At 43.6% G+C, this 16,560-nt stretch overlaps 1 protein-coding gene and 1 long non-coding RNA gene across 2 annotated transcripts in view; both read left to right on the plus strand.

The window, feature by feature from the left end:
- Positions 1-9: 9 nt before the first annotated feature.
- Positions 10-415, plus strand: LOC135562736 (uncharacterized). Its single transcript, XR_010460083.1, has 2 exons — positions 10-140; positions 247-415. It is a non-coding gene; the product is annotated as an uncharacterized LOC135562736 (long non-coding RNA).
- A 12,692-nt stretch (positions 416-13,107) lies between these two features.
- The window catches only part of LOC115103355 (anion exchange protein 2-like), a 66,050-nt gene continuing 62,597 nt past the window's right edge, over positions 13,108-16,560 (plus strand). Inside the window, exon 1 of the mRNA XM_065005958.1 lies at positions 13,108-13,317. The gene's annotated coding sequence lies outside the window, so the exon portion shown is untranslated. The remainder of the gene's footprint in view (positions 13,318-16,560) is intronic.

Consider the following 16,560-nt stretch of genomic DNA (forward strand, 5'->3'; position numbering starts at 1 on the left):
CGAATTAGCTTGTTGGGAGATCGATGTTCACCCGCACCTGTATCCCATCAGTAATCTGCACACCTGTCCTGATCATCACCTCTCCCCTTCAAAAGCTCTGACCTGACATCCATTCCCTGCCGGATCGTTAGCCATGAACAGTATGTTGTGCCCACGAACCAGCCTCCAGTTTATAGATTTTGTTTTGTTTTATTGTTTTGTACGTCTTGCTTGCCTTTAACTTACCGCAGTTTGTTTTGTCTACAGCCATTCACCCGGAACCCATACCCCATCCCTGTCTGCTCGTCGCCAGTGTGTTGTTATCCATTGGATCTGCCTATCCACTCCCATCAACCCACCTCCGCTGCCCGCTCCTCCACCCGGAACTATCTACCTCCACGTTCTCATTGATTAATAAATACTCACCATCTTTATACTCACCTTGTCCTGGTCTGCTTCTGGGTTCGATTTTGAAAGAACGTGACAGAACGATCCGGCCAAGGATGAACCCAGCGGACCTGGACTCCGTTTGCCATGCCATTACCCAGCAGGGGAAGATATTGGGACAACACAAGACGGCGCTACAGGAGATAGCGGGTTCAATCCAGAACTTTTCGGCTAGCTTGACACAAATCCAGGATCAGCTCAGTTTGCCGGCGATTCATTCACCATCTGTTTCATCCATCTCACCTGCCGTGTCTGGTGCTGTTTCCTTCCGTGAACCCAAGGTACCGACGCCTGATAAATATGAAGGGGATTTGGGAAGATGCCGTTCTTTTCTTATGCAGTGTGGGTTAGTGTTTGATCTGCAGCCCCATTCTTACGCCACTGACAAGGCTAGGATAGCCTTTGTTATTGAACTGCTGCGTGGAAGAGCTCTGGAATGGGCTTCAGCCGTTTGGGAACGACAGGAGACCTGCATGGCTTCATACCAGGAGTTCACGGTAGAGATGAGAGCTTTTTGACCATCCAGTCCGAGGTAAGGACGCAGCTAAACGTTTGTTCACTCTTCGCCAAGGAGCTCGCAGTGTGGCAGACTTTATGATCGAGTTCAGGACATTGTCTGTGGAGAGTGGTTGGAATGAGGAATCACTACAAGCGTTTTTTAACCAGGGGTTGTCGGAGCAACTCAAGGACGAGCTGATCTCCTATCCAGAGCCTAGTGACCTAGATAGTTTGGTCACCTTAGCTATTCGGGTAGATAATAGAGTCCGAGAGAGGAGGGAGAAGCAGTGGGGTCCATCTAATCAATCTGAGACTCGGTTACCATTCGGGTCAGGAAGTGGACCAGAACGGGTTGATCATTTTCCCTCACACGGGATTAGTGGAGGAGTCCTGCCGCCAGATCCTGAACCTATGCAAGTGGGGCGGCACGGGTTAACTAAGGACGAGCGCCAACGTAGACGTGAGACCAACAGCTGCCTCTACTGTGGTAGCTCGGGACATTACATCTCCGTTTGTCCTCAGCGCCCGTTAAACTGCTTGGCTTGTTAAGTTTGGGAGGTTTGTTAGCGAGCCAGTTTCAACCTCTCAAGAGCCCTGTCAGACCTCGTTTTCCTGCTACCCTCATAAATAAGAATCAGAGTTTAGCGATTAACGCTTTCATCGATTCAGGTGCCGATGACAGCTTCATTGATGCCGACTTAGTGGAACAGCTGGGGCTTTCCAAGGAGCAATTACCGGAAGCCATTGAAGCAACCACTCTGAACGGCAGTAGTCTGGCACGGATCACTATGAGGACTGAACCGGTTAAGATGTTGTTGTCGGGGAATCATTCAGAGGTGATTTCTTTTTTCATTTTGCCTTCCCCCCATGTTCCTCTGGTTCTTGGATATCCCTGGCTAAGAGAACACAATCCTTCGTTCGATTGGGTGACTGGTAAGGTAACTAGTTGGAGCATTGAGTGCCATGCTAACTGCCTCAGGACTGCCTGTTCTCATGCAGTCCCCAGTCGGGTCAGTGAGTCTGCTCCTCTTGATTTGTCCCTGGTTCCTGAAACATATCACGAGTTGGGTGAGGTGTTCAGTAAGCAGAAAGCTCAGTCACTTCCTCCCCACCGACCTTATGATTGTACAATTAAGCTGTTCCCTGGAGCTGCCTTTCCCAAGGGACGGTTATACAGTATTTCTCGACCTGAGCGGGAAGCCCTGGAGACCTACATAAAGGAGTCTCTTGCTGCAGGTCTCATTCGTCCCTCGTCATCACCCCTGGGAGCTGGATTTTTTTTTGTGAGTAAGAAGGATGGCTCTCTTCGACCGTGTATTGATTATCGGGGGTTGAATGATATTACGGTCAAGAACAAGTACCCCTTGCCCTTGATGAGCTCCGCTTTCGATTCTTTACAGGGTGCTACTGTGTTTACAAAGCTTGATCTACGCAATGCGTATCATCTGGTTCGGATCAAAGAGGGGGACGAGTGGTTGACTGGTTTCAATACACCTATGGGACATTTCGAGTACCAAGTGATGCCGTTTGGACTTTCCAACGCTCCAGCAGTGTTCCAAAGTTTGGTGAATGACGTGCTGAGGGATATGATCGGTCTGTTTGTGTTCGTTTATCTGGATGACATCCTGATTTTCTCCAAGGAGCTTTCCAGCCACATCCAGCATGTTAAGCAGGTCCTGCAGCGGTTATTGGAGAACCGTCTGTTTGTGAAGGCAGAGAAGTGTGATTTTCACGCCCACACTACATCCTTCCTCGGGTACATCATCTCCAGGGGTGAGATCAAGATGGACCAAGAGAAGGTTCGGGCGGTTCGGGATTGGGCCCGGCCCGGTACGAGATTACAGCTCCAGAGATTCCTGGGATTTGCGAACTTCTATCGGGGGTTTATCCGTGATTACAGCCGGGTGGCCGCCCCTTTAACTGCTCTGACGTCTTGCACCAGAATTTTCTGTTGGACTCCTGAGGCAGACCGCGCATTTCTGAACTTGAAGAGCCGATTCACCAAACGCGCCGATTCTCTCTCAACCTGACACTTCCCGTCAGTTTGTTGTTGAGGTGGACGCGTCTGATGTGGGGGTGGGCGCCATCCTGTCCCAGCGTAGCTCCACTGACGGTAAACTCCATCCCTGCGCCTTCTACTCTAGTCGTCTTTCACCAGCTGAGAGAAACTACGATGTGGGTAACCGGGAGCTTCTCGCTGTGAAGCTTGCCTTGGAGGAGTGGCGTCACTGGTTGGAGGGAGCGGAGCAACCGTTTGTGGTCTGGACTGACCACAAGAATCTGGCTTACGTGCAATCGGCTAAACGTCTCAACTCCCGTCAGGCCAGGTGGGCTTTGTTTTTTAGACGCTTCAATTTTTCCCTGACGTTCCGACCTGGGTCGAAGAACGGCAAAGCGGACGCCTTGTCCCGGATGTTCTCCAAAACGGATGAGAGTGGGGCCAAGACTGAGACGATTCTTCCCCAGAACCTTGTCGTGGGAGCCGTTACATGGAAGATTGAGGAGGATGTGATGGCGGCCCTTCGGACGCAGCCCGGCCCCGGTAACGGTCCACCCGGTCGGTTGTTCGTGCCTGAGTCGGTCCGTTCTGCTGTTCTTCAGTGGTCCCACGCCAGCAAGATAGCTTGTCACCCTGGCGCTGCTCGGACTATGGCACTACTGCGCAGACGATTTTGGTGGCCTGCCATGGGAGAAGATACCCGGAGGTTTGTTGCCGCATATCCTGTTTGTGCTCAGAACAAGAGTACCAATCGGCCCAGCTCTGGGCTTCTTCACCCTCTACCTATTCCTCGGCGAACTTGGTCGCATCTGGCCCTGGATTTTGTCACGGGATTGCCCCCTTCTGTTGGGAACACGGTCATTCTGACCATTGTGGACAGATTCAGCAAGTTTGCTCATTTTGTCCCTCTCTCCAAGCTTCCATCTGCCACGGAGACGTCAGAGATCCTGGTTAGGGAGGTTTTCAGGGTCCACGGATTGCCCAGTGACATTGTTTCTGACCGTGGTCCTCAGTTTACCTCTGCTGTCTGGAGATCCTTCTGTTTGGCCATTGGAGCTACAGTCAGTCTCACTTCTGGATTTCACCCACAATCTAATGGTCAGGCGGAGAGAGCCAACCAGAAGATGGAGTCCACGCTGCGTTGTCTTATCTCCTCTGATCCCACCTCTTGGTCATCTCAATTACCCTGGGTCGAGTATGCCCATAATACCCTTCCTTCATCTGCCACTGGGATGTCCCCCTTCCAATGCCTGTACGGATACCAACCTCCCTTGTTTCCTTCTCAGGAGAGGGATCTTTCGGTTCCTTCTGTCCAGGCCCACATTCGTCGTTGCCATCGGGCCAGGAAGGTCCTCCTTAGAGTTTCTGACCGATATCAGATCCAGGCGAATCGTCGCCGTATTCCTGCTCCCGCTTATACCATCGGAGATAAGGTTTGGTTGGCTACACGGGATCTTCCTCTACGAACTGAGTCGAGGAAACTGTCACCAAAGTTCATTGGTCCGTTTGTGGTGGAGAGAATCATTAACCCTGTTGTGGTCCGACTCAAATTGCCGGCAACGCTTCGAGTACACCCCACCTTTCATGTCTCCTGCCTCAAGCCGGTTCTCCTCAGTCCTCTGTTGCCCCCTCCCCCTCGTCCTCCTCCTCCTCGGATGATCGGAGGTGGTCCTGCCTACACGGTGCGCCGCATAATGGATTCCAGACGGCGGGGTCGAGGTTTCCAATATCTCGTGGATTGGGAAGGATATGGTCCAGAGGAGAGGAGTTGGATTCCTCGGCATCAGATCCTTGATGACGACCTGCTTCGTGACTTCTACCGCCTCCACCCTGGCGCTCCAGGTAGTCCGCCCGGTGGCGTTCGTCGGAGGGGGGGGTACTGTCACGAATCCCGCTTCCTGAGTCTGTGTTTGCCTGTGTTTCTGTCCTGGAGTGTGTTTCTGGTGTCCTGTCTGGTTGCCGGGCGAATTAGCTTGTTGGGAGATCGATGTTCACCCGCACCTGTATCCCATCAGTAATCTGCACACCTGTCCTGATCATCACCTCTCCCCTTCAAAAGCTCTGACCTGACATCCATTCCCTGCCGGATCGTTAGCCATGAACAGTATGTTGTGCCCACGAACCAGCCTCCAGTTTATAGAGTTTGTTTTGTTTTATTGTTTTGTACGTCTTGCTTGCCTTTAACTTACCGCCGTTTGTTTTGTCTATAGCCATTCACCCGGAACCCATACCCCATCCCTGTCTGCTCGTCGCCAGTGTGTTGTTATCCATTGGATCTGCCTATCCACTCCCATCAACCCACCTCCGCTGCCCGCTCCTCCACCCGGAACTATCTACCTCCACGTTCTCATTGATAAATACTCACCATCTTTATACTCACCTTGTCCTGGTCTGCTTCTGGGTTTGATTTTGAAAGAATGTGACAATATTGTTGGTTGTCATGAGAGAAAGTAATCTATATTGCTGATGGCTAACAAGGTAAGCTGATCATTCTCTACCTTCACATCACGCTAGCTCTGTGGTTATTTGATGTGCTAGCCACATGTGGCTAACACCAGTAGAGGAAACAGGGATAATAAACAGGAAATACACATTGTCTGATTTTGTTTAGTGGATTTGGTAGCAACAAGGCAATGTGTGTGTGTATATATAACTTGTTTGTTAACTTTTCTTTTGGTTGGATCAAGAAATAAGAACTTGTCATTTTGGGAACTAGTAATTATGGCTATTGGTTGCACGTGCATATAGAACGTGTTATTGATTTGATCATTGAAAAGGTCAATAATACGCACACCTGTCACCAGCGCCTCATGACACTCACCTGGACTCCATCACCTCCTTGATTACCTTCCCTATATCTGTCAGTCCCCTTGGTTCTTTCCTCAGGTGTTATTGACTCTGTTTTCATGTCAGTGCGTTGTTTGTGTTTCGCTTTCATTTTATTTATTAAAAATGCTCACTCCCTGAACTTGCTTCCCGACTCTCAACGCACATCGTTACACTCCCTCACGTTGTAGGCCTATTAATAAGATGGTAACACAGCCCTTTCAGTGCTTCAGGGTAAGTTCATTGTCATAGTGACAACTGCAAATGATACTTTATGAATGTAATGAAGAATAACATAGAAACTCTTTAAATGTAACAATTTCGGCCTCCCGGGTGGTGCAGTGGTCTAGGGCACTGCATCACAGTGCTAGCTGTGCTACCAGAGACTCTGGGTTCGCACCTAGGCTCTGTCGTGAACGGGAGGTCCGTAGGGCGACGTACATTTGGCCTAGGGTCGTTTAGGGAGGGTTTGGCCGGTAGGGATATCGTTGTCTCATCGTGCACCAGCGACTCCTGTGGAGGGCCTGGTGCAGTGCACACTAACCAGGTTGCCAGGTGCACGGTGTTTCCTCCGACACATTGGTGCAGCTGGCTTCCGGGTTGGATGCGTGCTGTGTTAAGTGCAGCTTGGTTGGGTTGTGTTTTGGAGGACGCATGGCTTTTGACCTTCGTCTCTCCTGAGCTCGTACGGGAGTTGTAAGATGAGACAAGATAGTAACTAACAAATGGATACCACGAAATTGCAGAGAAAAGGGGATACAATTTTTAAAAATGTAACAATTCAACAACAAATGCTGTTTAGCCTGCGTATATTTTACATCGTGTTGTCTCATTGCTCAAGTGATTTCAATTTTTGTCAATTTGTTTTTTGTCAATATGTTTGGATCTTCTTTCTCACTGTGCTCATCTTTCTGTTTGTCCTGTGTAACCATTTGCAAAGCATCAGTTTAACAATGTTATCGTCACTGGCCAAAGTGATCACACCAACACACTCTCCCACAACCTGCTTCTCTCCACGAAAAGCCTTAGGCCTAGTATTAAAATAATAAAAATACATCTAAAAATACAGGTCCTATAGCTCTTGTAGCCTATACGGTAGGTTTCCCTGGGATTTCACATAGTGGCAAGGCCTGTTTCTGTAGGCTATAGCCTATTGCGCACAGGAACAGCCGGAAGAGAGAGATTAGAGTTGTGTAGCAGAAGTAAGAAGCTAAATATTAGCTAGATATTAGGCCATTCATTAGCTAAATAGTAGGGCTATAAATATTTACCTGTCAGGTGCAAGTGGAAGGAAAAAGTTAACAGATTATGAAATGGCACATCTGTGCGTTCCTCCAGGCTTCACTTGGCAGTCCTTGGGCACACAAAGCTTGTTTTTAGGCAAGAACATTATTTTACCTAGGCTACAGCAGCATGTATTACTGTGATCAAGTGAGAGTACACCATTTTTGTCTAGGGCTTTAAACTGCAGTGATGTAGGCTAATTTGAATAACCGTTTGAAAGCATGTTTCATTCCGAAATAATTATCTAGCCTAGGCTTGATTAGGCAACCATTTGGATCAGTAAGTGGTCTTTTCTCAACAGGCCAGTCACAGTGTGTATTTTTTCAGGATGTATCTGATGTTAACAGATGCCAGCGGAAAATATGTCCTTCTGATGGAAAATTAAACACTAGTTTACGGTGCATTGAGAAAGTATTCAGACCTTTTGACCCTTTTCCCACATTGTTACGTTACAGCTTTATTCTAAAATGGATGAAATTGTTTTTCCCCCCTCAAATCTACACACAATACCACATGACAAAGCAAAAACAGGTTTTTAGAATGTTTTGCAAATTTATATTAAATAAAAAACTAGAATATCACATTTACTTAAGCATTCAGACCCTTTACTCACAACTTTGTTGAAGCACCTTTGGCAGCGATTACTGCCTTGAGAGTCTTCTTGGGTATGACGCTACACTCTTGGCACAACTGTATTTGGGGAGTTTCTCCCATTCTTCTCTGCAGATCCTCTCAAGTTCTGTCAAGTTGTATGGGGAGCGTCTCTCTAGAGATGTTAGATTGGGTTCAAGTCCGGACTCTGGCTGGGCCACTCAAGGACATTCAGAGAGTTGTCCCGAAGCTAGTTCTGCATTGTCTTGACTGTGTGCTTAGGGCCGTTGTCCTGTTGGAAGATGAACCTTCGCCCCAGTCTGAGGTCCTGAGCACTCTGTAGCAGGTTTTCATCAAGGATCGCTCTGCACTTTGCTCTGTTAATCTTTCCCTCGACCCTGACTAGTCTCCCAGTCCATGCCACTGAAATAAATCCCCACAGAATGATGCTGCCACCACCGTGCTTCACCGTAGGGATGGTACCAGGTTTCCTCCAGTCGTGATGCTTGGCATTCTTTAGGTACAGGCACCACCAAGCATGTTTTCACCTTGTCATCATGGGTTATTGTTTGTAGATTGCTAAGGAAAAATATATTTCATACATTTTAGAATAAGGCTATAACGTAACAAAATGTGGAAAAAGTCAAGGGGTCTTTCTGGGTAAGTCTTTTAAGAGCATATTCTTAAAACAATTATTCAAGCTCTGTCAAGTTGGTTGTTGATCATTGCTAGACAGAAATGTTCAAGTCTTAGCATAGATGTTCAAGTAGATTTAAGTTTAAACTGTAACTAGGCCACATTCAATGTCCTCTTGGTAAGCAACTCCAGTGTATATTTGGCCTTGCTGTTTTGGTTACTGTCCTGCTGAAAGGTGAATTGGTCTCCCAGTGTCTGTTGGAAAGCAAACTGAAATAAGTTTTCCTCTAGGATTCTGCTTTTGCTTATCTCCATTCCGTTTCTTTTTTATCCTGAAAAACTCCCCAGTCCTTAATGATATACCCATAACGAGATGCAGCCACCACTATGCTTCTAAATATAGAGTGGTAAAAATGATTTTACCTGTGCTTAGCTCTATTCCTTTTCTTTTTATCGCAGATGATATACAACTTTACCTTTCTGTGCCACCAGAGGATTTTAGCTCCACGGATAAATTATTAGACCGCATTAGTGATTTAAATACTTGGATGGCTCACAACTTCCTCCAGCTAGATCAAGACAAGACTGAGGTACTTATTGTTGGAGCCAAAGCACAGAGAGAGAATCTGGCCGCACATTTTAATTCACGGGCAATAAAGCTAAAACACCAGGTAAAAAACCTAAGTGTTATTTTAGACATCATTTTGAATCACACATTAGGAATGTGACCAAAATAGCTTTTTACCACCTGAGGAATATTGCCATGGTGTGGACGTTTCTCTTTCAGGCTGATACAGAAAGACACATCCATGCTTTTATTACAAGCAGGCTTGACTACTGTAATGCTCTCCTGTCTGTTCTACCCAAGAATGTCATTGGACAACTGCAAAACATACTGACCAAGACCAGACGAAGAGCACACATTACACCGGTTTTAAGATCTCTGCACTGACTACCTGTGAGTTTAGAATACTTTTTAAGACTATTCTATTGGTTTTTAAATCAATCAATGATTGTGCACCCCAATACATGTCAGACATGCTTTTGAGTTATGTACCCACTAGGTCCCTCAGGTCCTCAGGTACTGGCCTTTTAACTCTCCCAAAGCCTTGGACCAAGAGGCATGGAGAGGCAGCCTTTAGTTACTATGCCCCCAGCCTCTGGAATAGCCAGCCAGAGAACCCGAGGGGGGCTGAAACTGTGGACATATTTAAAAGAGATGTTAAAACCCACTTCTTTAGCTTTGCTTTTTCTTTGGTTGCATTTTAGTTGTTCAGTTTCTGCCACTCTTTCTTTTTTCATCTTATGCTTGTTGTGTAGTAAATAGTTTAGCTTGTATTTTCATATAATTTTATTCGTTTTTTTCCCCCTGTAAAGCACATTTTATTTGAATATTTGTATCCCAGAAAATCTAGTCCTTGCCGATGGCAAGCATACCCATAACATGATGCTGCCACCACTATGCTTGAAAATATGAAGAGGGGTACTCAGCAAACAATGCTTTTTATTGAGGACAAAAAGTGAATTTCTTTGCTGTATTACTTTAGTGCCTTTTTGCAAACAGGATGTATGTTTTTAAATATTTGTATTATGTACATGCTTCCTTCTTTTCACTCATTTATGTTAGTATTGTAGAGTAACTACAATGTGGGTGATTACTCCTTAGTTATCTCCTGTCCTAGCCATTAAACACTAACTCTTTTTAAATCACCATTGGCCTCTTGGTGAAATCCCTGAGCGGTTTCCTTCCTCTCCGGCAACTGGGTTAGGAAGGGCACCTGTATCTTTGTAAGTGGCTGGATGTATTGATACACCCTCCAAAGTGTAATTAATAACTTAAACATTCTCAAAGTCAGTTAAGAACAAATTCTTATTTACAACAACAGCCTAGGAACAGTGGGTTAACTGCCTTGTTCTGGGGCAGAACGACAGATTTTTACCTTGTCAGCTCGGGGATTTGATCAAGCAACCTTTCAGTTACTGGCCCAACACTCAAACCGCTAGGCTACCTGCCAGCCCAATGTCAGCTATTTTTAACCCTTCCCTGGTCTTTGTGCTTGAAATTCCCTGCTCGACTGAGGGACCTGTGGTGTACAGAGATGGGGTAGTCATTTAAAAATAAATTAAAAACCTCTACAACCTCATGCTAATCACATTAACCCGTAGAGGTTCAACACTATTATTATAGTGATTACATGCAGCTTATGTGACCTGTTTAAGCAGTTTTACTCCTGAACATTTCAGCTTTTTCATATTTTTATTAATTTGTAAACATTTCTAAAAACATAACTTTGTTGGGTATTGTGTGTAGATCAGTGACACAATTTTATCAATTTTAAATGTTGTAACACCACAACATGTGGGAAAAGTCAAGGGGTGTGAATACTTTCTGAAGGTACTGTATTCAGGAAAGTTGACCGTGCGCTCTACCTCCGCTTCAATAGAACACGTTTTTCATTGGTTGTAAAGTGTTTTATCGTCTGGAAAAATAGATCTGAAAGTGATCCAAAAGATAGATCTTGTTAATCTTTCTCCACTTTTTTGTTGTTGTAGTCTGAACGATCCTGTTCACTCGAATTAGAAAGATTTTAGTTTATCTTTATAGTTATCGTCCTTGGTGTAGACGGTCCTTTAGACAAGTTGTAAATGCAACAAGTACTGACATTGTATCATATAATAGCACTCACAGCTTTTAAAGAAAACAAGCATGTTGATATTTATGGTCTGTTTACATGTACAGTATGTCAGAAAATGTGTATAAAATCCATATAAACTGTATTTACACATGAAAATATTTGTATTGTTGACATTAATTCTATTACACAATTTCTGATATATCACATGCATTACTTTTGTTTTCCTACTAGTAGCCTAGTACAATTAAATGGCCAGTTAATTGATATCACCTTCATTTTTGTTTCAATTCTCACAAGACATTTTATTGGCTGATTGATGTCACCCTGTTCATCATATGCATGTTGCCACGGTTACATCAGCAGATAGCATAGGGGCACTCAAGACCACTCTGAAGATAATTTGATGTGAAATGAACTTTGCCAAGCACTGAAGTTAGTCAGTCATTTTGACCAATTGGTAGTGAAAATTGGTACTTCAGTAATGGGCGGCAGGGTAGCCTAGTGGTTAGAGTGTTGGACTAATAACCGAAGGTTGCAAGTTCAAACGCCCTGTCATTCAGCCCCTGAACAAGGCAGTTAACCCACTGTTCCTAGACCAGTTAACTCACTGTTCCTAGACCAGTTAACCCACTGTTCCTTGGCCGTCATTGAAAATAAGAATTTGTTCTTAACTGACTTGCCTAGTTAAATAAAGGTAAGGGTAATGCCAACACAGAGGGTGATATTCTTCACAAGTCAGCTGTCTTAAACTCCGCCCCTTTTTTCAACATCATCTCCAGCTCTACGCCAAAGTGTGTAAACTGCGTGTTTCTATGTTTTGTAGTCGAGAAGATAAGAATTTCCAGTGACGTCATCCGGAGACATTGACGTCATCAACTGGTGTACGCAATGTGATTTAAAACCAAATATGAGCAGGAAACGTTCCTTTACTTCCACACTTTTAACCTTTAACTCGTATTATGTTGGTTAAAGAGATCTCACTGTATCCATTTTTATAATTGTATTAGTAGTACAGAAGAAATTATGTTAACTCCAAAAACTCCAAAAATTGATCTGAAAATTGATCTCGTGAGAAAAGTAAAATTAAATCGTTTTTTTTTTAACGATGTAACGGGACATAAATAATGGTGATCCATTACAAGTCTCTCTCTGAGGGCTGAGTAGTTTGTGGTTTAATAGTAATGGAGTGGAATCTAATCTCACACACACACACACATACACACACACACACACATACACACATACACACACACACACACACACACATACACACATACACATACACACACACACATACACACACACACATATACATACACATACACACATACACATACACACATATACATACACACACACACACATATACATACACACACACATACACACATATACATACACACACACACATATACATACACACACACACACACACACATATACATACACACACACACATATACATACACACACACATACACATACACACACACACATATACATACACACACACACATATACATACACACACACATACACATACACACACACACATATACATACACACACAGACATATACATACACACACACACACACACACACACACACAAACTTGGTGACGGAGGACGCTAAATACACTCACAGCAAGTGAAATTGCTCTGCACATGCAAAATAGTCATTAATAGACACATACGTAAACAAAGCATGCGCACCAATCCAATGCACTGTGAGGTTATTTTATACCTGTGAGAGTCCAGTCCCAATAACAGCCAACACTTGATAAACCCTGTTTCCATTGAGGCCAGTCCTCCTACACTTCCTCAAAACAACCATTTGTGTGTGTGGGATGTGTGTGGTCATTGTCTTGGTGTACACATTCATTTTCTTATTTTCTCCCTTCCCACAGGAGTCATAGAACTCAACACAGTGAGATCTCACAGTACTGGGAATAATCACTATTTACCTCAAGTTCATTCCTAGGGGTGGTTTTTTTCTTGGTGTACGATTGAACACGACAGTATGACCACGTATGGATAATAACTGTTGTGTCCTTTTTTTCTTCCCCTTTGTGCCATCGAGTCTTCCCTTGGGAGTTAAAAGCTTACCAATTAATCCCACGCTCTTTCTCTCTCACATACAGTTACACACATGCACACACATTCTGAACCCAACCTTATATATAGTTGCCCTCTCTAGCTTTCATCAATCCTATGTGCATCACTCATTTGCCAAAGGAGAACCTCTCAGATACTGGTGTGATCTGCCGAAACCAATATCAACATCCTTAACAGAGAGATTCATAGGCAAACCTCTTTCATTTGTTTTCTTTATCATTTTTTAAAATATTTTTTTAAAGTACAGGACGATTCGATTCCATAGTCTTGCATACGGAGAAGAAAACAACGAATGAACATGTAGAGGTGAGTCTCTTGTAATCTTATAATGTGTATGATGCTAACACATGACTATATGAAGCATACATATACATACAGCTTGTGACTAAGTATAGTCACCTGTCAATTCCCTTGGCTATGCTACCAGTCTCAATCTCAATGGCAGTTAGCGTGTTAACATGTCTTGCATCTCAAATGACTATTTCTAAGGCTGGGATTCAATCATTTGCAGATAGTTAATTTCCGGATAGCGCTTTCAGAAGTGCATTTGATTTACACAGCAGACGGAGGGAGTTGACACTTGATATGAAATTTGTCAGTCTGGTTGCATGCACTGGACAACTTTTCAGCTAGGTTTGCTGTCGAAACACTATGGTACTGAAGAACTAGAACTATTTGTCCCTGTAGGAGAACCCTCTTAAAAAGGTTCTAGGTAAAAAAACATGTTGGGTTACAAATAGAACCAGAGGTTCTATGTGGAACCAAAAAGGGTTGACTATGATCCGAAAAGAGTTCTATCTGGGGTTCTACAGCAGGGCAAACCCTTACTGGAAAAACCACATGAATTTCACGTGAACATGAGAAGTGTTCCTAAAGCGCGTGTTTTCATGTGATCACATGTGATCTTATGTGAAGTTAATGTGATAACATGAAACTACATTAAAGCAACATGTGATAACATGTGGCAACATGTAAAGCAACATGTGATAACATGAAACTACATTAAAGCGTGAAGTGTTCCAAAAACACATTTTCACGTGAAAGTTTTGGCTGAAGGTTCACGTCAGGATTTCAAAATTCAATGGAGGGCTGCACAGATTTTCTTTTGACCAATTTGTTGGTCAACATCAATTTGCGGGCCAGAAAAAAATGCAGTAAATATATATCTATATTTTTTTACAAATATGTCCATTATCATGTCTACATACTGTAATTTTTATTTTGGTTTTAGACGCTCAATAGCAGCCTGGAGTGTTTTTTTTAAACCAAAAAATAATACTCCCCCACCGTGGGCAGAATTGAATGGGATCGCAGGCCGGATCAGGCCCACCCATGTCCTACATGGACAAATGGTTCTATAGGGCACTCTTTTTTTCTGAGTGTAGATGAAACCAAAGTGAGTCCCATAAAGGAGAACCACAGGCAGCGCAGGTTATGTTTTTCAGCTGTCCCCACAGGAGAACTATATTTTGTTCCAGGTACAACCCTTTCGGGTTCCATGTAGAACTCTCTGTAGAAAGAGTTCCGCGTGGAACCCAATGAGGGTTTTACCTGGCACGTGGAACCCAAAAGAATTCTACCCGGAACCTAAAGCATTCTACATGCAACCAAAAAGGGTTCTTCAAAGGGTTCCGCCATGGGGACAGCCGGAGAATCCTTTAAAGTTCTAGATCTCACCTTTTGGTCCTAAGACTGTGGCAGTCCTTTGAGAAAAAGTTGCTGAGTGCCTAAAATCCTTCTGGACCTACGAACAAGGAAGCTTGACGTCAGGTACACAAAAGCCTGTACTTGCCTGGGGATCAAACATTCACCAGCCATTCAAGGGTTTATGTTAAACCCTGATGTGGCAAAAAAAAAGTTAATTGCATTGTTTTGTTGGACAATTAGTAAGGCAAAAAGAAACTAAGGAAATTGTGAAAAGATATGTGTGATTTAAACACCTATTGAGCTTTTGAGGAGATGTCCATGCATTAACTCATGCTCATTGGTAAACCAAGTGCTCACCGCTTTCCTGTTTGGTACAGTAAGTAAAAAGCTGTGACGCTGAGAATTCACATCTATAATTATATTTCTATAGTTCTATTTTGATTCATGTCGGAGACTATCAGGATCTCTATTGGTTATAAATTATAGTGACTCTGAACTTCTGTGATGAACTTTTCAGAGTTATAAATTCCTTCCAGAGTCACTCCGTTAGATTTATTCTCTCTCTGGCTTCCCTGTTTTACACTATTTATTTACAAGAAAGTGTATAGAAACCCCATAACTGGTGGCCTTTATAAGAAACGTATAAATGGAGGGGATTGAGGTCTTCATTATATTATCATATGTTAGTATCTTTGGACGACCCACATTAGCATGCAAAGCTAACCAGGATCTGCTGAACAGAGAAACATTCCCAGCCAGAGACAAAGAATTGTGACATTTTATCTGGTTTAAACATCCCCTCCACAGACATATATTTGTATGAATTTTCCAGCCAAGATGTACCGCCTGAGCCAATGGTTTTCCGTGAGAATATGAACGTCATTCTTCTTCTGCCTTGCTGAATTGCACCGCTCCTTGTCTTTTCAAGTTCTCAACAACAAACCAAAAACACACTGGAGAATGTGACTACACGCTATTTAAACATGCTCGTTTTGGAATCTGCTTTCTTATGTATCTAAAAAAAAAAAGTAACTTGGCAACATAGATGAGTAATTAGTATACCATAAAACATGAAATATTGACCATGCCTTTGGTTTCATAATGCGGTTGCGGATTGGAAATCGTGAATAGCCTGATTATAGACAAAGCCTTTTGGATGTCCGTGTAAGTGCTGTGGGTTTGGATAATGCCTATTGTTTTGGTTGGTGATAGGCCTACACAGGAGATAAGTTGTTATACCATCGATTGTTTTTGAGGCTGAAGAAAAACACTGTTATAGGTTCAGGCGATATGTCCAAGTTGTGGGTGGAATCGTTCACTTTTTCATAAAAGCATGAAACTTGGCACACACACACAGTTTGGGGCCCTGAACATTTTTTAAATGGAGCTATTAAAAAAAAAAAAAACAGCCACTGTGGTAGCCATTTTTTTAATTCCGCCATATCCGGACAATGTCATTTCCTTCAATCTATTACATTTCATGCCCAAATCTGGATCGTGTTACTCAATGAACTGGTTTTAAATGATTTTGAGATGATTTGGGCATGAAATGTAATACATGCTAAACAGGGAAGATATACATACATGGGGTTAGATGAGGAAGTGGTCTGGAAATGCTAATATTGCTCACTGTGGTCAAGTTTATAACTGTTGATGATGTTAAGTCTTTCCCTTCGGTCACACATATTATCTAATGGAGCACCATGCCCTGACCACATTGCCCTGAGTGGCACCAGCTTGGCTCTGTCTATTACCATGGAAACCGCTCTCACGGTTTAAGATTGTCCCTCATTATCACTGTTTGCGTTGGATTGACGCTCTTGTGTCGGACCGATGTGTGTGTGTGTGTGTGTGTGTGTTTGTGTGTTTAGGTTATGACATTGATTTATGTAATCATGGCCA

Source organism: Oncorhynchus nerka, linkage group LG20 (genome assembly GCF_034236695.1).
Source record: "Oncorhynchus nerka isolate Pitt River linkage group LG20, Oner_Uvic_2.0, whole genome shotgun sequence".
Classification (NCBI taxonomy): domain Eukaryota; kingdom Metazoa; phylum Chordata; class Actinopteri; order Salmoniformes; family Salmonidae; genus Oncorhynchus; species Oncorhynchus nerka.